Source organism: Anabrus simplex, chromosome 14 (genome assembly GCF_040414725.1).
Source record: "Anabrus simplex isolate iqAnaSimp1 chromosome 14, ASM4041472v1, whole genome shotgun sequence".
NCBI lineage: Eukaryota > Metazoa > Arthropoda > Insecta > Orthoptera > Tettigoniidae > Anabrus > Anabrus simplex.
In genome coordinates, this window is record NC_090278.1 from 60,491,625 (window position 1) to 60,513,263 (window position 21,639).

Consider the following 21,639-nt stretch of genomic DNA (forward strand, 5'->3'; position numbering starts at 1 on the left):
TCATATTTCATCCCAGCAACACACTTTAATATCATTTCATTTCATCTGTCATTCATTAATCATTGTCCCAGAGAAGTGCGACAGGCTTCGGCTGCCGGCACAATTCCTATCCTCGCCGCCAGATGGGGCTTCATTCATTCCATTCCTGACTTGGTCATATGACTGGAAACAGGCTGTTGATTTTCATTTAGGTTATACGCGTTATTTGGGTTGAATATCTCGAAAAAAATAAGGGGCTGGTCAACCACGCAGTATATTTATAATTTTCAACGAAGACATGTTATGTATGTGTGCGTGTGCGTAAATGATCTAATAAGCCTAAACTGTAATAGGTTAATAGGTTCATTTCTTTTCAATGGCATATATTCATAATTTTCCCTCATTAATATATGCCTCTTTTTACAGATGTCGTTCTTCATCGGACGTAGAAACTTAGATCTTCGAGAACGCATTTAGAATGACATCATAGGTTTGGTACTGATAACTTAGTTCGGGCAGCTGGCATTTACGACAGCCTACGTATGAGAGACTCGTACCACTGGCACATTAATGACCCATTTTGAAAGCAATATATTATCCGGATCGTATTCCAACTTATCTTAAAACCAATTAGCTTAAACTCAAATATTGCATTCAAGCACATTGGATGATATTACCATCCGATCAATTTTATCTACAACTGCCTTCCACCGCTTCATCATCAACTCGAGAAGAATGGTCTCAACATTGGAGAATTATACAAGGAGATATTAAAAAAACAGTTTTATGATTTAATGTCAACCAGACCTGCCAACAAAACCATGCTCCTCCAGATGGAATGGCAACAGAAGATACATGATGTATATTATACGTATGGGACTAAAATCATGAAAGCTTGGGAAGTCACTTATGTGACATTGCAGTTATTGACTCACCCTACTGCTCATGGGATAATCAGTCAATTCAGGACTTAAATAACATTTTTCTGCCGAGCTAGTGGCTGTGCGGTTTGGATCACGCAGCTGTCAGTTCGCACTCGGGAGATAGTGGATTCGAACCCCACTGTTGGCAGCCCTAAAAATAGTATCCCGTTTTCACAGCAGGATAATCCTGAAGTTGTACCTTAATCAAGGCCACGCCTAGTCCATTCCTATCCCATCGTCGCCATAAGATATACAACGTAAAGCAAATTGTAGAACAAATTTTTTAAAAACCTCTAGTATGACCTCTATCGAGAACAAGAGTGATCATTTTTTTAACAGTTTGGGAGTATTGGGATTCCACTTCCCATTCAGTGTTTACCTTCCTCAAACAACCTTCAGGTTTATTATGCCATCGCCTTTTTCCTAAAACAGTCTAATTTACACTTGAAAAATCAATTTTGTTCAGTACTGTTATATCTGTCATAGTGTGTATTTGTATACGACTGTTCTAATCTACATTAGCAAAATTAATATTGTAGGAATTTTTATTATTTTCATTTTATGTTGCCAGAGCGTTGCGAGGACTATTTTTGACAGAATACCTTAATTTGATCAGTGGATCAAAAGTTTCTCCAAATGTATTGCCTTATTTTTTGAGTGTTTCAATGTATTTCAATTTTGTTTTATCTGTCATTGCGCAATGAATTGTATATCATTGCAGGTCGCTATGGCGGTATGGAACCTTAGAAACCCCTCAGCTCACCACCGCCAACCACAAAAAATCTACGAATTAAGGACGGGGAATAATTAAGACCTATTTTAGTATTTACTGGAATTTAAAAAAAAAATCAGAAGATCTTCCGAAATTTTGGAGGACCTGGCGACACTGTTCTGAGCTCAAGTTGCCGGATTCCAAGCGCTTCAGTCTCTACGAGTCTTTCTCGGTAGGTTTCTGCGTTCGTGAAAGAACTCCTGCAGGACAAAATTCCGGCACCTAAGCGTTTCCCAAAACCATAAAAAATAGTTAAGGCACGTAAAACCAATCACATAATTTATGCATCCACACCAGTTAACAGTCCCATCCATATTAAAATGCGCCACACCAAGATGTTACCGTCAACTTTGTTAATACACACGGTTAACCAACAACATTCATGAATATTTTTTATTGTTAATAAAGAAAACAACGTGTTCGTAGACTTGTCGGTCATGTTTATATGCAAAATATCTTTAACGTCTCTGAATTAAACTTTTCATTAACTTTTCGTGTTTCCGCTAACATTTGGGTTTACGCATGCGCGAAGACGCTATTAGAGCATGCAAATTCGTAGCGTTGAATACGACGATTTCTTATTCTTCCAAGAATTAACTATTAAATCGCAAGCGAAAGTTCTAATATACAGTGTTTTTAATTCTGTATCATAATCTTTTAGCTGTATTCTATTGTCTTTCATTTCCAGCTTCGCTCCTAACCTTCCTTAATCGCTTGTATGTCATCAAAAGTAATACTATCCTAAGTAGGTTAAATGAAGATGTTCTTTATTTCATACATTTACCAATTCCTTGAGATTGCTCTATAAAGCTTCACACAACTCAGACACAATAACTCAAATAACTTGTTTTGATACTCTAGACAAATATATAAGCCTAAGTGAAATGTAGGAGTCATTAGTTGCTAGGAATCTTTAAAGTTATACCTACGCTGTCATTAGTGGAGGCTGCTTTCCGATAATCTGTATCATTTCTTGGAATTGCAGGCCCAATTTCTGTCAACAAGAACTGAAAGTCATGTGGGGGCATTCTCAAGGAAATTTTGAAAGCCTGCTACATCATGAATTAGAAATTCTAACATAAATGTTCTCTCCACACTTAATTCTAAACGCCTTTCTAATATATTTTTTGCCACACTTTTAGTTTTTGTCTAATATTTTACTCACTAAAATAATGAAACTGCAACTGTAAATATTTTATTCTTCCTGACCCTATGCATGGTAACCTCAAAACAGCTTTTTTTTAACGCTACAAAGTCTACACCGTAAAACGTAAAATTAAGCAAAGCCGAAAGTTGAAGGGATGAAGAGAAATTGTGAGTCTTGGATAGCTCTATCAAATTAAAGAACAAATTTCAAAAATCACTTCCGGCCTAAATGTAGTTCCGGAAAAACAGCCTAAAATCGATTGTTTCTTTACTCGTTTTCTTTTTTATTCAAATCCTTGCAAAATTAACTTATTTGCGTGATTCTTTCTGTAATGTGTTCCCTGCTTGAATACCTCAGGCATTTGTTGATTTTTTGAAAAATATCCGGACCGAATACAGTTAGTTATAAGGGCTTAAGTGAAACTCGTAAAGCAATACATTGACTCACATTAGCGCTCGTAGTGGTGCTTAAGTGAAACAATGCACTGACTCACATCAGCGCTCGTAGTGGTGCTTAAATAAAACAATGCACTGACTCACATTAGCGCTTGTAGTGGTGCTTAAGTGAAACAATGCATTGACTCACATTCGCGCTCGTAGTGGCGCTTAAAAAAAATGCACTGACTCACATTCGCGCTCGTAGTGGTAGAAAAGGCAAACTGCTAATATAATCGACCGGATAACGATTATTAAGAAAAGGATGCTCATACTTTATTATATTTTATTTACCTAAAATTAATATCTCATATCCCTAGGATGTTTTCAACATTGAGTTGCGGATTTTTGCTGTGGGCGTTAAAAGGTTTGTTAACAGAAGTTTATTACCTTTTTTTTTTTTTTTTGCTACTTGCTTTACGTCGCACCGACATGATAGGTCTTATGGCGACGACGGGATAGGAAAGGCCTAGCAATGGGAAGGAAACGGCCGTGGCCTTAATTAAGGTACATCCCCAGCATTTGCCCGGTGTGAAAATGGGAAACCACGGAAAACCATCTTCAGGGCTGCCGACAGTGGGGTTCAAACCCACTATCTCCCGATTACTGGATATTCGCCGCACTTAAGCGACTGCAGCTATCGAGCTCGGTAGTTTATTAACTACGTCGATAAATGTTTTCATTAACACCCAATTCGTTAATAATTAAGTTCATTTGGTGAAACAGAGTGATCTGCTTTAAATATTTCGAATGGTGACAACAGTTTCACGACTAAACGTATTGGTTGTGGAATTTGCGAGTGTTGTTTCTCAGTCTCATGTAGTTTTACAGCTCGCTATGAATGAAGTCTGATTGTTAGCATATTATTACGTTTGTTTTCCCCCCTCCATCTGCCCTACTGTCCTCACGTGAGGCAGGATTGTTTCATTCATCGTACCGCATCTTGCCGTGATGCTCGGAATGTGAAGGTCTTATAATAGTCTGGGTGTAAAACACACACATTGGGCCGTGTGAAACCTTTGCCTCAGGGGGGAAGGGAAGTCTTGTTAGCGGCAGGTGAGCGAGGGGAAGTGGCAACACCGCATTCCACAGCATCCAGGGGTGTGGTGTAGTGTGGCCTCTCTGCCCCGCTCTCAACAGTGTAGTTGCTAGGCAACGGGCAACAGCTGACAGTGGTTCACCTGTCATTTCTCAGTGCTTCACGTGTTCTGAGCTTGACCCACAGTCGGAACAGCATTAATTCACAGGGTCTCGAACGATATTCGTATCACGGAACTCTGATCAATAAGAACAGTGAATGGTGAATCCCTGTTACAAATGTTAGCACTCATGAGTTCTGATCGAAACTCATCATCACCATCATAGGTTGTTTTGCCATCCGGCAGGTCCAATAATGGCGGTGACCTCCATATCTCTCGATCTTGTGCCCTTTTCTTCACTTCTGCATCATCTTCCTTTCTTTTTCTAATGCTGTCTAATAGCTGATATCGTCTCCTTCTTCTTCCTCGTTTTCCTTTTATCATCCCTTCAATTGCTACTCGTAATAAAGTGTTGTGTCTTAGATTATGCCCTATCCAATTTTTCTTCCTATTTTGAATTACGGTCAGCATGCTCCTCCCTTCTCCCACTCTCTTCAGAACTTCCTCATTTGGTATTTTATCTTCCCACTTTACTCCTTCAATTCTTCGCCAAATCCACATCTCAAATGCCTCTATTCTTCTCCGTTCTTCCTTCCTTAATGTCCATGTTTCAGCGCCATATAGAGCTATATTCCATACGTAACACCTTGCAAGTCTCTTCCTCAGATAACGAGCTCGATAGCTGCAGTCGCTTAAGTGCGGCCAGTATCCAGTATTCGGGAGATAGTGGGTTCGAACCCCACTGTCGGCAGCCCTGGAGATGGTTTTCCGTGGTTTCCCATTTTCAGACCAGGCAAATACTAGGGCTGTACCTTAATTAAGGCCACGGCCGCTTCCTTCCCAGTGCTAGCCCTTTCCTGTCCCATCGTCGCCTAAGACCTATCTGTGTCGGTGCGACGTAAAGCCATTAGCAAAAAAAAAAAAAATCTTTCTCAGATCTTTCTCTAGCTGACCACAAAACAGTTTTTTCTTCTTGTTGAAGCTTTCCTTGGCTAAGGCAATTCGAACTTTTATGTCTGTTGTAGGGTGAAGGTCTTCAGTCACAATACTTCCAAGATACTTAAACTTATTCACTTGTTCAATAATTTCTCCCCCTATCTTGATTGTCGCTTTTTCACCTTTACCTTCAAGTATCATGAATTTGGTTTTCTGTTTGTTTATGCTCATTCCATACTCTTCACACTTTTTGTTTAATTCTCTCAGCATTTTGCGTTGTTTATTACGGGTTGATAGGTTACAAGATTACTTTATAATATTACTAGCTGTAGCACACGTCGTGACGGGACAATCATTACAGCATATGCAAAGTTATCTACTGTAACTCCCCAGCTAGTTTCGGCCAATATTCAGCCAGGCTGTTTTAGTCGGGACGCAGCAGTAATCCCATCTATCGGAGATGAGTGGCAACAGAAGAGACAAATCACCATAAACAATGGTCAATGTAATGTTATTGTTGATCACATCTATATTTTAGGCCTTCACATTTAGTTTTCTTCTGACTCTGTCATATTACTGATCTAATGTAAAGACAGCCCTTCCTTCTTTATTTCACGACTCCCTCTTGTCTTATTCTTCAAGTAATCGTTCCTTTACGATTTCTTTCTCATTTTCTTATAATCATCACCACAGTTTTACACCTTAAGACAATCAAGCAAAATCCATCGCCAGTTAACACGATTAAATAATATTTCCATGTTAACAATTCTGATTCTTCTTCTTCCTCTTCTATCGCTTTTCCCCCACATGTGGATTTGGCCCTGTTTTACGACCGGATATCCTTCCTGACGCCAACCCAATATGAAACTATGCAATCGCTATTGCGTGTTTCTGTAGTGGTTGGTAGTGTAGTGTGCTATCTGAAATATAAACAGGAAAGTGTTCGAACAAACACAAATACCCAGTCCCAGACCCAGAGGAATTAATCAAACACGATTAAAATCCATGTTCCGGCCGGAAATCTAACCCGGGACCCTCTGAACCAAAGGCCAATACGCTGACCATTCACCCAACGAGTCGGATTCAGATAAAATAACAATATCATCGACAAATCTCACAGTTTTTATTTCTTCACTTTGGATTGTGATTCCCTTCCCAAATTCCTCTTTGATTTCCGTTAGCGCGTGTTCTTTGTAAACACTGAACATAATAGGGGACAATCTTCAACCTTGCCTCACTCATTTCTGGATGGCTGCTGCTTTTGTCATAGTGTTCGATTCTCATTTTACTGCAGACTGATTTTTCTACAGATTGAAGATAATTCATCTTACCCGGTATCTGACCCCGATCAACTTCAGAATCTGGAATAGCTTGCTGGAATCATTATTAATGAGTGCCGTTTCTAGATCTACGAATGCCATGTACGTGGGCTTGTATTTCTCAATTCACTCCTCTAAGATCAGACGTAAAGTCAGGATTGCCTCACGTGTTCCTACATTTCTTCCCAAGTCAAACAGATCTCGCAATCCAGCTTCAATTTGTTTCTCCATTCTTGATCCAATTACAGTCCATGGTTGGTTTTTTCCTCGGACTCAGGGAGGGTTCCCGCCCCTATTGCTTCTAGGGCAGTGTCCTGGAGCGTGAAACTTGGGATCAGGGGATACAACTGGGGAAAAGGACCAGTACTTCGTCCAGGATGCCTCAACTGCTATGCTGAACAGAGGCCTTATGGGGGATGGGGAGAATGGAAGGGCTAGACAAGGAAGAGGAAGGAAGTGGCCGTGGCCTTAAATTTGGTACCAACGCGGCATTCGTCTGGAGGAGAAGTGGGGAACCACAGAAAACTATTTCGAGGATGGCTGAAGAGGGAATCGAAACTCCTTTACTCAGCTGACCTCTCAAATTTCGTGGCAGAGCCGGGAATCGAACCAGGGCCTCTGGGGGTGGCAGCTAATCACACTAACCACTACACCACAGAGGCGGGCCAATTCTGTAAATAATACCGAGTTAAAATTTTCCAAGCGTGAGATACTAAACTGATCTGTACCTTACAAATCGAATCTTCACGCATGGCTCGTAGCGAAACACAGGAATCGCTACTTCCTGTCTCTCAAGCTGCCAACCCTTGAGGTAGCGACAAGACACGTGTGCACACGTGTAGCTCGGGCAGGATCGCACGTGACACGCTACATCCGCTGCGGCTCAACAAGTAGTAAACATTTTAACAGCCGGATGTTCTGCCGAGACTCGACAACACGACTCTTCGCACACGGCCGACAACAAACAATAACACTGTGCGTTGTTTACTTCTCAGGTCTATAACCCGTGATGAAGACAGTCTTCACCTCATCGTTTGCTCCTTTTACTACCGTGTCCTTCTTTCCCCTTCCTTTTATGGATCGTTTTCTGTCTGTTCTTAATTTTCGTTTTCTTAACCTCTGTCGTATCGGTAGATTCTTGACATTCGAATCTCTCTCTTGTAACGTCGCAATAACGCATGGAAGGTCTTCGGCCACGGGATGATATAGCTCATTCTACGTTAAGAAAACAGTATTGTCTTATTAGGAAATGTCGACCAGCCCGCTCTTCCGCAATGTATAGGGAGTAACATAAACTGTAGGGGTTCTCATTGGCCGCCTTCTTAATTCTCAGTCTGAAGATTGGTTGGCAGCAAGAATTGAATGGGTGCTCGCAAAAGAACGGGCTAAGCAACAGTTTGTTAAAACAGAGATATATCAACTTTTGCAAATGTCAAGGAAAAACAATACCATAAAAATAATATTGTTTTCACTATTTCATTATTGTATCTCAATGTAAACCTAACTTAACCCCGTGGCACTACAGCCCTGTAGCGCCTTGGCCTACCAAGCGACTGCTGCTCAGCCCGAAGGCCTGCAGATTACAAGGTGTCATGTGGTTGTCTCGGCCGTTATTCTTGGCTTTCTAGACCGGGGCCGCTATCTCACCGTCAGATAGCTCCTCAACTATAATCACGTAGGTTGAATGGACCTCGAATCAACCCGTGCAGGCTGTGATGTAAGCTATGGATGGATGGCCAGACAATGTTACCTAGCAACCGTGCAGGCTGTGATGTAAGCTATGGATGGATGGCCAGACAGCGTAACCTACGCGTAGCAACCGGGCAGGCTGTGTTTTATGGCTGACTGCCATCTGATATTAGCAACCGATGATGGATGACCGTCACCGATAGACGTATTTATGATAATATTTGTTTTTCCCATATGTAAATTCGACATCATTGTTTCTCCATTTTGTGTGGTCTCTTTTAAATAAAACGTACCGATATTTCAGGGACCACTAGACATATTAGCATGAAATTTCAATCACTTATACTATTGGTTATTTTACACATTTCGTAGCTTTTAACTTAATGAATTGGAAGCTGTTGAATTTATTTGGCTACAAATCTAAAAATATCAATAACAATGAGTGCTCGTTAAAAAATATATAAATTCAGTCTGCTTATTATTCAAAGTCTAAAAGCTACCATTTATTCCAAAGCTGTATGTGCATCAAATTTCATACTGATATACTGGTGTACGAGAGCCTCCGTGGCTCAGGCGGCAGTGCGCCGGCCTCTCACCCTGAGTTCCGTGGTTCAAATCCCGGTCACTTCACGTGAGAATTGAGCTGGACAAAGCGGAAGTGGGACAAGATTTTCTCCGGGTACTCCTGAGCAACACTCTCCAATATAATTTCATCTGTCAGTCATTAATCATTGCCCCAGAGGAATGCGACAGGCTTCGGCTGCCGGCACAATTCCTATCCTCAGCGCTAGATGGAGGCTTGATTCATTCCATTGCTGACCCGGTCAAATTACTGGAAGCAGGTTGTGGATTTCATTGATGTACCTGAAGTAGGTAACGTTAGCAGTGCGAAAATAGGGGGTATGGAAAGTAAGAAGGTGGTGGAAATGCACCACCCAATGGTGGTGAGCTGAATGAACCATTTTAACCATATATCAGTCCTCCTCTCATTCTTAAAAATCTTTGACAATATCGAGAATCGAACCGGGACTCCGTGGACGACAGCCAATCATAATGACCGTTACGCTACGAAGGCGGACTAGTCCATACCAGGAAAATGGAAATGACCGAGCTCGATAGCTGCAGTCGCTTAAGTGCGGCCAGTATCCAGTATTCGGGAGATAGTAGGTTCGAACCCCACTGTCGGCAGCCCTGAAGATGGTTTTCCGTGGTTTCCCATTTTCACACCAGGCAAATGCTGGGGCTGTACCTTAATTAAGGCCACGGCCGCTTCCTTCCCACTCCTAGCCCTTCCCTGTCCCATCGTCGCCATAAGACCTATCTGTGTCGGTGCGACGTAAAGCAACTAGCAAAAAAAAAAAAAATTAAAAAAATGGAAATGAAACGTCGGAAGAAAGCAGAATTGGAAGGGGCGTTACACAAGGTTGTTGCCTATCCCCTTTATCGTTCAACTAATACATGGAAAATACTTAGATGGAAAAAGAGAAGGATGCATTGGCGGAAAGAGAATGAAATATATACGGTTTGCCGATGACATGGTATTATTAGCAGAAAGAGAAAGAAGTTTAAATAAAACGCTAAAAACATATGAACGAAGCCTGCGAGGAGTATCGGTTGAGAATCAATATGGCAAAAACAATGAGTATGGTGATCGGTAAAGATTGAAAACTGGCAAATATCAAGACAGAGCTTTCGAATATCTTGGAAGTACAAGAAAGGATGACTTGAGACGCCATCAGTAGAGCCCTGCAATCCGAGTGTCTTGGCGGATGCAGTGCGGATAATTTTGCTGATAATTTCTAAATAAAGAAGGTAAACTCTTTTTGTGGTTATGCGATTCTTGATACTGGTGTGGGATATACAAAGAGCATTGAGACCATAAAGCCGTAATTTTTATGTGCTGAATGGTGGTTGATCGGATGGATGATTTGTAATTTTAAGAAGTAGTATGTACCGATCTGTCAGTGGAGAGATGGCGTGGAATGACATTAGTAGACGAAAAAGTTTGAGTGGTGTCTTTAAAAGTAGGAAAGATCACAATATGTAGACAAAGTTTGAATTCAAGAGGACAATCATCATCATCATCATCATCATCATCATCATCATCATCATTTCCTCTTATCCAGGTGTAGCCGGGTAGGGGCAAATATGGTTCCTCTCTACTTTCTTCAGTCTTTCCACCACTTCTCCTCCAACAATGTGTCCCAGTCCAGGTTTCTTTCTATAATACTGCGTTGGATTGTGTCCTTCCATCTCAATCGTGGTCGTCCACGGCTTCTCCTTCCTTGCAGTTGCATTTCCATCACCTTTTTTTGGCATTCTTTCGTCACTCATTCGCTTTATGTGCCCAAACTATCTTAGCCGGCTCTTCTCTATTCTATCATTCATTTTTTCCACTCCAAATTCTTCAATCATGGTCTTTGTTTGTCTGTCTCCCCAATCATACCTTGTAATCTTCTGACTGTTCTTCTTCAAGAAGACAAATTGGGGCAAATATTCGTTTACAGGAAGGGGAGTTACGGATTGGAATAACTTACCAAGGGAAATGTTCAATAAATTTCCAATGTCAGAAATCATTTAGGAATTTTTTTTTTTTTTTTGCTAGCTGCTTTACGTCGCACCGACACAGATAGGTCTTATGGCGACGATAGGACAGGAAAGGGATAGAAGTGGGAAGGAAACGGCCGTGGCCTTAAGTAAGGTACAGCCCCAGCATTTGCCTGGTGTGAAAATGGGAAACCACGGAAAACCATTTTCAGGGCTGCCGACAGTGGGGTTCGAACCTACTATCTCCCGAATACTGGATACTGGCCGCACTTAAGCGACTGCAGCTATCGAGCTCGGTTCATTTAGGAAGAGGATAGGAAAACAACAGATAGGAAATCTGCCCTAAATGCCCTAAATGCAGATCAGTAGTGACTGATTGACTGAATCTGACCTAAGCCTAACTGGCTCCTGCCCGCAATTAATGGAAGGAAGGAACAAAGCTCAATATGTCGGTAGTTGCAGCAAGGGAAAATCCCTCATAAACCTCTGACTGTAGGGGTTCTGGTGCCAGGTATCAGACATTTTGTATTAACAGGTCTATCCATTTCAGTACCTTGGGTGTAATACACTGTAATTAAATATTTACAATATCTCGCGGATGCGGATAATATTCTGTACATCCGCGCAGGGCTCTAGCCATCAGGAGGAGAAGACTGGTATTTCTATAGCGAAGGAAGCGTTCAATAGGAAGCATAATACTGAATCGATGATGCTTTTAGTCTAAAGGGGTCCAAAATCCAAGTCGTCGACCCCTCATAATGGCTCTTATCGCTAGGAAAGTAGAACCATGATATTTGTCATGTTGTGGTTCTAATCAAAAGTAGCGTAGACTCGCGGCATTCCACACAGTATGTTACTATTCACAAGTAATTAAATTCACAGATGGAATACAGACCTATGGTGTTTCGCACATTGCGGCGCCATTTAAAGGTAACGCAAACCTATGGTGTTCATCACATACGTGCACTAACCACAGAGACCCGCACTATCCCGTGGTGTTCCTCATATAGTGGGTACTAATCACAGGCAAGCCAGAACCCTGGTGTCGCTCATATAGTGCTACTAATCACAGGTACTGTAGAAGCCGGCAACGTACTATGTTGCTACTAATCACAAACCTATTGTGTATCTAACATGGTGGTATGCGCGTAAGTAAAAGCGACCAATGGTGTTCCCCGCGTGGTGGTACTAATTACAAGTAGTTTCATGGTTCTAACAGAATCATCCCTTGGTCGCCCCTTTTAGTCGCTTCTTACGACAGGCAGGTGATACCGTGGGTTTATTCTTCGACTGCGGGCGATTTGGCCGTGCGGTTAAGAGCGCGCGGCTGTGAGCTCGCATCCGGGAGATAGTGGGTTCGAACCCCACTGTCGGCAGCCCTGAAGATGGTTTTCTGTGGTTTCCCATTTTCACACCAGGCGAATGCTGGGACTGAACCTTAATTAAGGCCACGCCCGCTTCCTTCCCATTCCTAGGCCTTTTCTGTCCCATCGTCGTCATAATACCTATCTATGTCGGTGCGACGTAAAGCAAATAGCAAGAGAAGAGAAGATAAGAGAAGGGAAGGGAAGAGAAGAGATGAGAAGAGAAGCCTTTGAGATGTAAATATGGAGGAAAATGGAAAGAATAAGCTGGATAAAACGAGTGAGAAATGGAAAAGTATTGGAAAGAGTCGATGAGAAGAAAGGATTGCTGGAAGTTATCAGAGAAAGGAAGAATTACTGGATGGGACACTTACTGAGACGGGAGTATTTGTTAATAGAAGCAGTAGAAGGAGACTGAGAGGAAGGAGCAGGTAGCCTACAAGACAATGGATGACATCAAAGAAGAAGGAACTTACAAGAATCTGAAGAGGATAGCAGAAGACAGGAGAGCATGCTGAGCTGCCGTGTAAAAACCTGCCTGTTGGCAGAACACATGATGATGGTACCAGAAAACAAATTGCACTGTAAACACTAGGTCTCGCCAGCAAAGACAATGTTGAAATGAATATATAAATAAATATTACTGTGACAGCTCGTAGTCAATTACATTTGTGAGAGGAGCTGACACGGAGCCATTAAGTGGCCATGAAGAGCTAATTAATGAGTGTTCCGCGAGCGAGGAGGAGTGGCGCTCATTAAAGCAGAGAACAGTTTCTTATTTGTCTCCCAGTGTGACGCAGGTGAGTGACGCTACGACAGCGTTAATGTGACCATTAGGATTCACGGACAGAAAGAAGTAATCACCAGCCTTGTAGCTGCTCGCTGGACACTCGGATCCTCGACACAATGGAAACCGCAGAGAGCGACTCTTAAAAGATCATCACACACCGAAAGCTAAGAGAAGCTATGGTAAGCAATGCCAAGCTCAACTGTGCTATGTCACAAATAAAAGCTAAGTTAAACTATGCTAGGCAGACGTTCAGAGATGACGGATTGATTTCTTATTTTACAATATGCTTTACGTCTTATGTCGACGATGGGATGGGGAAAAGTTAGGAGTGGGAAGGAAGCAGTCGTGGCCTGGTGTGAAAATCCGAAACGACAGAAAACCATCTTCAGGGCTGCCAACAGTGGGGTTCGAATCCACTATCTCCCGAATACTGGAAACTGGCCGCACTTAAGCGGATTAATTGAAGAGGAGGCTTTTTTATTGGCCACTGTCGTGGAAAATGAAGAAAGAAAAAGAAAAAGAAAGAGGAGAATATTTTGTATACATGAAATTAGAAATAGAATAATTCATGGTGGATTCCATTAGCTTAGGCCAAGCATTCCGTGGAAATGATGAAGAATTAAAAATTACTTTCGTCTAAATCAGGAACGGTTCCATGAACTTCCCTCTATTACTGAGGATAATATCAAGAAAAAAATGAATCTGAAGTACCCAAATTATAGAAAGTAGGGTAAAAATGTATGTAAAAGTAATACATGACAAGTACAATACATTTTCGGAGTTTAGTTTATTTCTTGTCAACAGTTACCTTTCATGGTTGTCTTTAATAATTTGACAGACAAGTGTATTTTTGTATCCCTTCAATGAGTCTTACTTCCATTCGTCTGGCCTCCATGACAATCAACAAACACAGAAGCAATTCACCAATAAAACAGGTGCTGTTTTGAGCAATTCAGGAAAGCCACACACATTATTACAAACTATTATCTTCATAATGTTTCCGTACTGGCAACGTAAGTTTTATAAGAGAGTTCACAGAACTCCCACCTTACAATACAAACATCAATTTAATGTCCGACTCGTTGGCTGAACGGTCAGCGTACTGGCCTTCGGTTCAGAGGGTCCCGGGATCGATTCCCGGCCGGGTCGAGGATTTTAACCTTAATCGGTTAATTCCAATCGCACGGGGGCTGGGTGTATGTGTTGTCTTCAACATCATTTTATCCTCATCACGACGCGCAGGTCACCTACGGGTGTCAAATAGAAAGACCTGCACCTGGCGAGCCGAACCCGTCCTGGGATTTCCCGGCACTAAAAGCCATACGACATTTCATTTCATTTCATCAATTTAATTAAAATCAATTAGTACATGTTTCGTCCTTATATCGAGGACATCATCAGCTATAGCTTAAATATCAAATTGCCGGGCTGAGTGGCTCAGACGGTTAAGGTGCTGGCCTTCTGACCCCAACGTGGCAGGTTCGATCCTGGCTCAGTCCGGTGGTATTTGAAGGTGCTCAAATACGTCAGCCTCGTGTCGGTAGATTTACTGGCACGTAAAAGAACTCCCGCGGGACTAAATTTTGGCACCTCGGCGTCTCCGAAGACCGAAAAGTAGTTAGTGGGACGTAAAGCAAATAACATTATTATTATTAAATATCAAATTAAAACCAAGAGATAAAAGTATCATATAACAAGAATTAGATAAAGCCATGTAGGCTAAAATTTCAAGTCTTTTTTTATCTGAAAGTCTTTCGTTGATTGTAAAATGTGGCACCAACTTCGGTCTTCTTAAAATGGATCATGTTGATTTGGACATTTTAATCCTACTTTCTATAATTTGGGTACTTCACATTCATTGCTTCTGAATATCATTCTCAGTAATAGAGGGAAGTTCATGAAACCAACATGATCAATTGAAACTTTAGCCTACATAGTTTTATCTAATCCTTGTAATGTGATACTTTTATCTTTTGGTTTTAATTTAATATACAAACTATAGCTGATGGTAACTACGATCTAAGGACGAAACATGCACTAGTTGATTTTATTTAAACTGATATTTGTATTGTAAGGTGGGATTTTTGTTATAAGAACTCACACACATGCTGGATGCTGGACAAAAAAAAATCTGCGCATGAAAATCGCTTGGTACAGTAATATTTAGGTTAGTGTACTGTAGCTTAGCTCTGTGTGTGGTGGCCTTTAAGGCGGGTTTCCAGGGAGTCGAATAACCAAGTAACAGAGGCTTTAGTAGAGTGACTTGCCCCCACTCCATCTACTCTGACTGGACTCTGTAGGAACTAACAAGAGAACATTTGGGAAAGTAATTGAGTGAAAGTAATCAAATTAATTTGAGTGTGTTTTACTTGTAATTTACTTCTTGAAATAAAATTATAATCGTTACATTCTAATAACTGTTACATTCTAGTAATCGTTATATTCAAGTAGTCGTTACATTCTAGTAACCGTTACATTATATAGTTGTTACATTCTAATAAGCGTTACATCCTGGGGATATGAGCAACGAATTTTAGATAAAGATAACAGAATAAAGTATGAGAATATATGCTTTATTTATTCCTAAAAATTACAATCCTTTTCTTAATCATCGTTATCCGGTCCATTAGATTAGCAGTTTACCTTTTCTCTACCATTAAGAGCGCTAATGTGAGTCAATGCATTGTTTCACTTAAGCCCTTAAAACTACATTCGGCGTCCGACTCGTTGGCTGAATGGTCAGCGTACTGCCCTTCGGTTCAGAGGGTCTCAGGTCCGATTCCCGGCCGGCTCGGGGATTTTAACCTTCATTGGTTAATTCCAATGGCTCGGGGGTTGGGTGTTTGTGTTGTCCCCAACATTCCTGCAACTCACACACCACACATAACACTATCCTCCACTACAATAACACGCAGCTACACACACATGGCAGATGCCGCCCACCCTCATCGGAGGGTCTGCCTTACAAGGGCTGCACCGGCTAGAAATAGCCACACGAGAAAAAAAACTATATTCGGCGGGGACATTAAAAAATATCAAAAAACGCCTGAGGGTACTGAACCAAGGAACACATTACAGAAAGAATCATGTAAGTTAATTTGGCTAGGATTTGAATAAAAAAGAAGACGAGTAAAGGCTGTTTTTCCAGAATTGCATTTAGGCCGGAAGTGATTTTTTTTAAGGTTTGATAGAGCTGACCGAGACTCACAATTTGAAACCTTTTCGGGCCCTTTCGCCCTTCAACTTACGGCACAATTGAGGAAATTGGTTAATTTTACGTTTTTCGTAGTGTTTATGTAATTCACGGAGGCTTGCAGACTGAACGCTGAAAGTCATTAACAGTCCAGATTAAAGAAGTAGGCCTATGTAGCTTTCTCAAGTGGTTCGTGGAACACCACTGCACTGCTGAATGACTGGGCTTGTAATACGCTGTGAACAAAGTTAGTTTCATATCCCGGCTGGAGACGAGAACAGAATCTGAATTACATCTACATACGAGGGAAGATACAGGTCAACTCTTGTCAAGTCCAGACTGTGTCTGTCATCACTAGGGCCCGGATTTTTAGGTTCTTAAAAACGACGTTTTAGTTTTTTAATAGCTCAAAATAGTTTTTTTTAGTTTTTTATCCCCCTGAAATAGTTTTTAGTGATCATTTCAATCATGACTAAAGTTATACTATTCATTCAAACTTTTTTTGCAGTCGCTTAAGTGCGGCCAGTATCCAGTAATCGGGAGATAGTGGGTTCGAACCCCACTGTCGGCAGCCCTGAAGATAGTTTTCCGTGGTTTCCCATTTTCACACCAGGCAAATGCTGGGGCTGTACCTTAATTAAGGCCACGGCCGCTTCCTTCCCATTCCTAGGCCTTTCCTATCCCATCGTCGCCATAAGACCTATCTGCGTCGGTGCGACGTAAAGCAAATGATGACTTGCCTTCTGAGATGCGTAAGCTTCTTAAACTGCCTTCAATAATAACTTGATTTATAGGGAAAATTAATTTTAGTCTGTCGCATAATAGTGTGTATAGAGCTAAACAGCCGTAGCTGGCGGTAGTCGACCGTACACAACGAGAGATGCACTGAAGCTGGCAAGTTGGCGGGCTTGTACCTGCTAGATACAGGTCAGTGAACGCCACGGGGTTGTCTCTTGATTTGTGCTGTATCCTAGTGGAATAGTATCGTATCACGTTGTTATACTCACTAGTTATACTTACAAACCATTTCCAGTTCCAAACCATAAAGTCATTTCAAAAAGTCGTGCATAATGTTTTTTTATTTAAATCATTCAATTTCATTAATATTTGGTACTTCTATTTCAAAATAACGTAATAATGTCGTGTATAGCCCATTTAGTTTTTTTAGGTTTTAACGTCTTATTTAGTTATTTTTAGGTTTTATAAGATTCGAGTAATTTACTCCAATGGTAATGAAATGGATAAGTAAGTTAAAATACTGCAGTTAGCTAGCAAGGAATAAAATAGTTTAAAACCTAAAAATCCGGGCCCTAGTCATCACTAACAGAATGCCTGTGACATGAAGGAAATCCATGCTTTTTACACATAGTTAGAGCTATTTTTCTGCGAGTTTTCGTTCGCTTTCATTTTTTATTATTATGGTTATGATTCAGTGTTGAACTCAGCTCGACAGCCAAGCAAATTGAATTGTCTCCGCTCGGCAGGTATATCAGTGAGAGAGCTCGGTAAATTGGTTGGCATGGCAACCAACTTGTCTATGTTGTCCCAAACACAGAGAGTGATATTAGCCGGCAGGGGGCGTGGCCAGTTAAAGAGGAACACGTCACAACTCCCATCTAGTTCAACTTCCCAGGTTTGACATGACTTCAGGCGACATCTCTCCTCCACACTTTTCATCACTAGGACCGTATTCAACCCTCTAACACCAACATAATTACATTTTATCATAAAAGTTTAATTTCATTAAAGCTATGTACTTTTTATATACTTATATATTCAATATGTTTTATTTCAATCATATTCTTTCAGGCTTGATGTGATACATTTGTTCTTTTTTGCTTTTTTTTTACAATATGCTTTACATCACACCGGCACAGATAGGTCTTACGGCGACGATGCGATAGGAAAGGCCTAGGAATGCGAAGGGAGCGGTTGTCGCCTTAATTAGGGTGCAGCCAGATGTGAAAAATGGAAACCATGGAAAACCACCTTCAGAGCTGCCGACAGTGGGATTATAACCCACTATTTCCCGGATGCAAGCTCACAGTTGCGCCCCCTAACCGCACGGTCAACTCGCCCGGTAATATATTTGTAAAATGGGTTATAGATGATTTTAGAATAAATTTATTCCTAAGTAACATTCACTCATCATCTCCAAATCGCTAACAAATGCATCCACCACATTACTGAATAACTAGCTCGACGTCTATTTTAAGGGACACCCAAATTAAAAATATTTAAATAACTAGCCTAACGAAAGCCATAGACCACAAACTTTAGCAATGCAATCTCACAGTTTGACCGCCTGTATTAAATCTTTTCCATCATCTGTGTTGGCCTACATGTGAATTGCATTCAGTTTTTATTCTAGCACATAAATGACCAACGTTTTGCATAGAAAACAGTAGCTGATATATATCAGTTAGTGGAATTTAACTTACAGTTAGATCAAGTAACATTTTGCCCTTAAGGATTCAGCGACAAATATGTGTACATTAATAAATGGTAATATTTTTTGTAGTCTGTATATGTTCGTTGAAAATGCCATCAATTCATGCAGCTTTCTTGGCCTTCAAGTCCCTTATGGAATTTTTTACTTCCTCTTCGGTGAAGTCCTGAAAGAGTTTTTGTTCTCCATGTACGATATTATCTACTGTAGTTACAGATAAGTTGTCCGGCTCCATGGCTAAATGGTTAGCGTGCTGGCCTTTGGCCACAGGGGTCCCCGGTTCGATTCCCGGCAGGGTCGGGAATTTTAACCTTAATTGGTTAATTTCGCTGAAACGGGGGCTGGGTGTATGTGTCGTCTTTATCATCATTTCATCCTCATCACGGCGCGCAGGTCGCCTACGGGTGTCAAATCAAAAGACCTGCATATGGCGAGCAGAACTTGTCCTCGGACACTCCCGGCACTAAAAGCCATACGCCATTTCATTTCATTTCACAGATAAGTTGTCCGTGTTCAGCACTTTCCTAAAATGTTCTTCCCAGTCTTATATGGCAATATCATGAGGGAAGGAAATCATAACTCAAATTTCTTGGTTTTAGAGCTATGAAAGCCGCACTTCCCTCAGGCACATAGTGACTAGATTAGCAACACACGGTTTTCATCATCGTGTGTGTGCTAACAAAACTTTTCACACCCCGAGAAAGGAATGTATATGTGTACTGTGTGAGAAGACTTGCGACTTATATCATGTGGTGACGTGTACTAAAAGACAGATGGGACTAACCAAATTCTGTGTGATGTAATTATTCATGTAAACATATTTTAATGGCCATTGGCTGCAGTAAAATCTTGATTTATTAATACATGGTAAGGAAGAGGTCACTTGTAACCGACAATAACAATGTTACAAACATGTCACACAGGGCATTTTAGAGTTAAAACTGAATTAATGTAACCGCTCTATTATGTCTCCCCCAAGCTATTTGAGATTCTGACGGTGATAGAGACTCTCAAGTACCGAGAAAGAAGAATTATCTATATTATGTAAAAAAAAATAAAAATAAAAAATCAGTTTGCAGTGATAAGAATCGAAGGCTACGAAAAATCAGTAGCAATCCAGAAAGGAGTGAGGCGTAAGGCTGCAGTCTGCCCCCCTCCTTTTCGATGTTTATATAGGACAGGCGATAAAGAAAATAGAAGAGAAATTTGCAGAAGGAATCACAATCCAAGGAGAGGAAATCATAACTCAGATTTGTTGATGATATTGTTATTCTATCTTAGTCTCCAGAAGATCTTGAGAAGTTCCTGAATGGTAAGGACAGAGTCTTGGGTAAGGAGTATAAGATGAAAGTAAATAAATCAAAAACAAAAGCAATGGAGTGCAGTCGAACGAAGTCAGTTGATGTAGGAAATATTAGACTAGGAAATGAAGTCTTAAAGGAAGCAGATAAATATTGTTACTTGGATAGCAGCAATAAAATACAGACTAACACAAGCACAAACACTGATGCAGGAGTTAGGAGGACGTTTCCGAGGAGTTTCGCCTGGAGCGTTGCATTGTACAGAAGTGAAACATGGACGATAACTAGCTCAGAAAGGGACAGAATAGAAGCTTTTGAAATATGATGTTACAGAAGAACGTTGAAGGTGAGATGGGTAGATCGAATAACGAATGAAGATATACTGAATCGAATTGGTGAGAGGAGTACGATTTGACAAAATTGGACCAGAAGAAGAGATAGAATGATGAGCACATCTTAAGACAACCAGGACTTGTTCAGTGGGTTCCTGAGGGAAGTGTAGGGGGCAAGAACGGTAGGAGTGGAGCAAGGTATGAATATGACAAGCAGATTAGAGCAAGAAGAGCTGCATCAAATCAAATCAAATCAAATCAAATCAAATCAAATCAAATCAAATCAAATCAAATCAAATCAAATCAAATCAAATCAAATCAAATCAAATCAAATCAAATCAGTGGAGGTGGTAAAAGCTGCAGGGGTAGACCAAGGTATGAATATGACAAGCAGATTAGAGCACGGAGAGCTGCATCAAATCAAATCTAATCAAATCAAATCAAATCAAATCAAATCAAATGAAATCAAATCAAATCACATCAAATCCAATCCAATCAAATCAATTCAGTGGAGGTGGTAAAAACGGCAGAGGTAGATCAGGGTATGAATTTGAGAAAAAGATGTAGGATGTAGCATAGAAATGAAAAGTTTAGCACAGGATAGGTTGGCATGGAAAACTGCATCAAATCAGTCTATGGAGAGACGACTCAAACAACAATGTCTCCCCATTTGCTTCATAGGTTATTCAAAGAAATCTTGCAAACGGTTTTACGGTACAGTCAACAACTGTCACAAAGTTTGTGGTGGCGACTGTTTTAAAGGTAAGTACAATTAAATGCCCACTCACCTTTAACTATTCCTAGCAGGAAGAAATGGGAGAGATCTCAACTTTCGGAGGAGGAAGTTATCAATGAAGGTAGGGAAGAGCTACAAAGATAGGACTTCTAGACTTCGCAACTCTATGCCATTGAAGCTGAAGAGAAAAATAATTTGATCCATTCAATCTATCTCTTTGCTGGGTCAAATTTCGCCAAATTGCTCTCGTCTGACCAATTTCATTTAGTATCTCTTCATATTTGTGGTTCAATCAATCCATCTCAGCCTCAATATTATTCTGTCACACCATATTTCGAAAGCTTATATTCTGTTCCTTTCTGTTCCAGTTATGTTTCAGATCGATACACCACCATGCTTCTTAAAAGAACATAGGCTAATTCATGTTTGATGTGAACAAATGTATTTTCCTTAAGTACGGATTTCGTTGCTTTCTGACATCGTTAGTCATTCTACTATTCATCTACTTCCTTTGAGGTTTCTTTCTTCACAGTTATCTAATATTTTCTGCAACTCCTTACTTTATTTTACTGACTTTTGTTTTGGATTC

General features: G+C 40.7%; 1 protein-coding gene across 1 annotated transcript in view; it reads right to left on the bottom strand.

Moving 5' to 3' along the window:
• The window catches only part of dlp (dally-like), a 455,986-nt gene that overhangs the window by 118,893 nt on the left and 315,454 nt on the right, over positions 1-21,639 (bottom strand). The window lies entirely within an intron of this gene.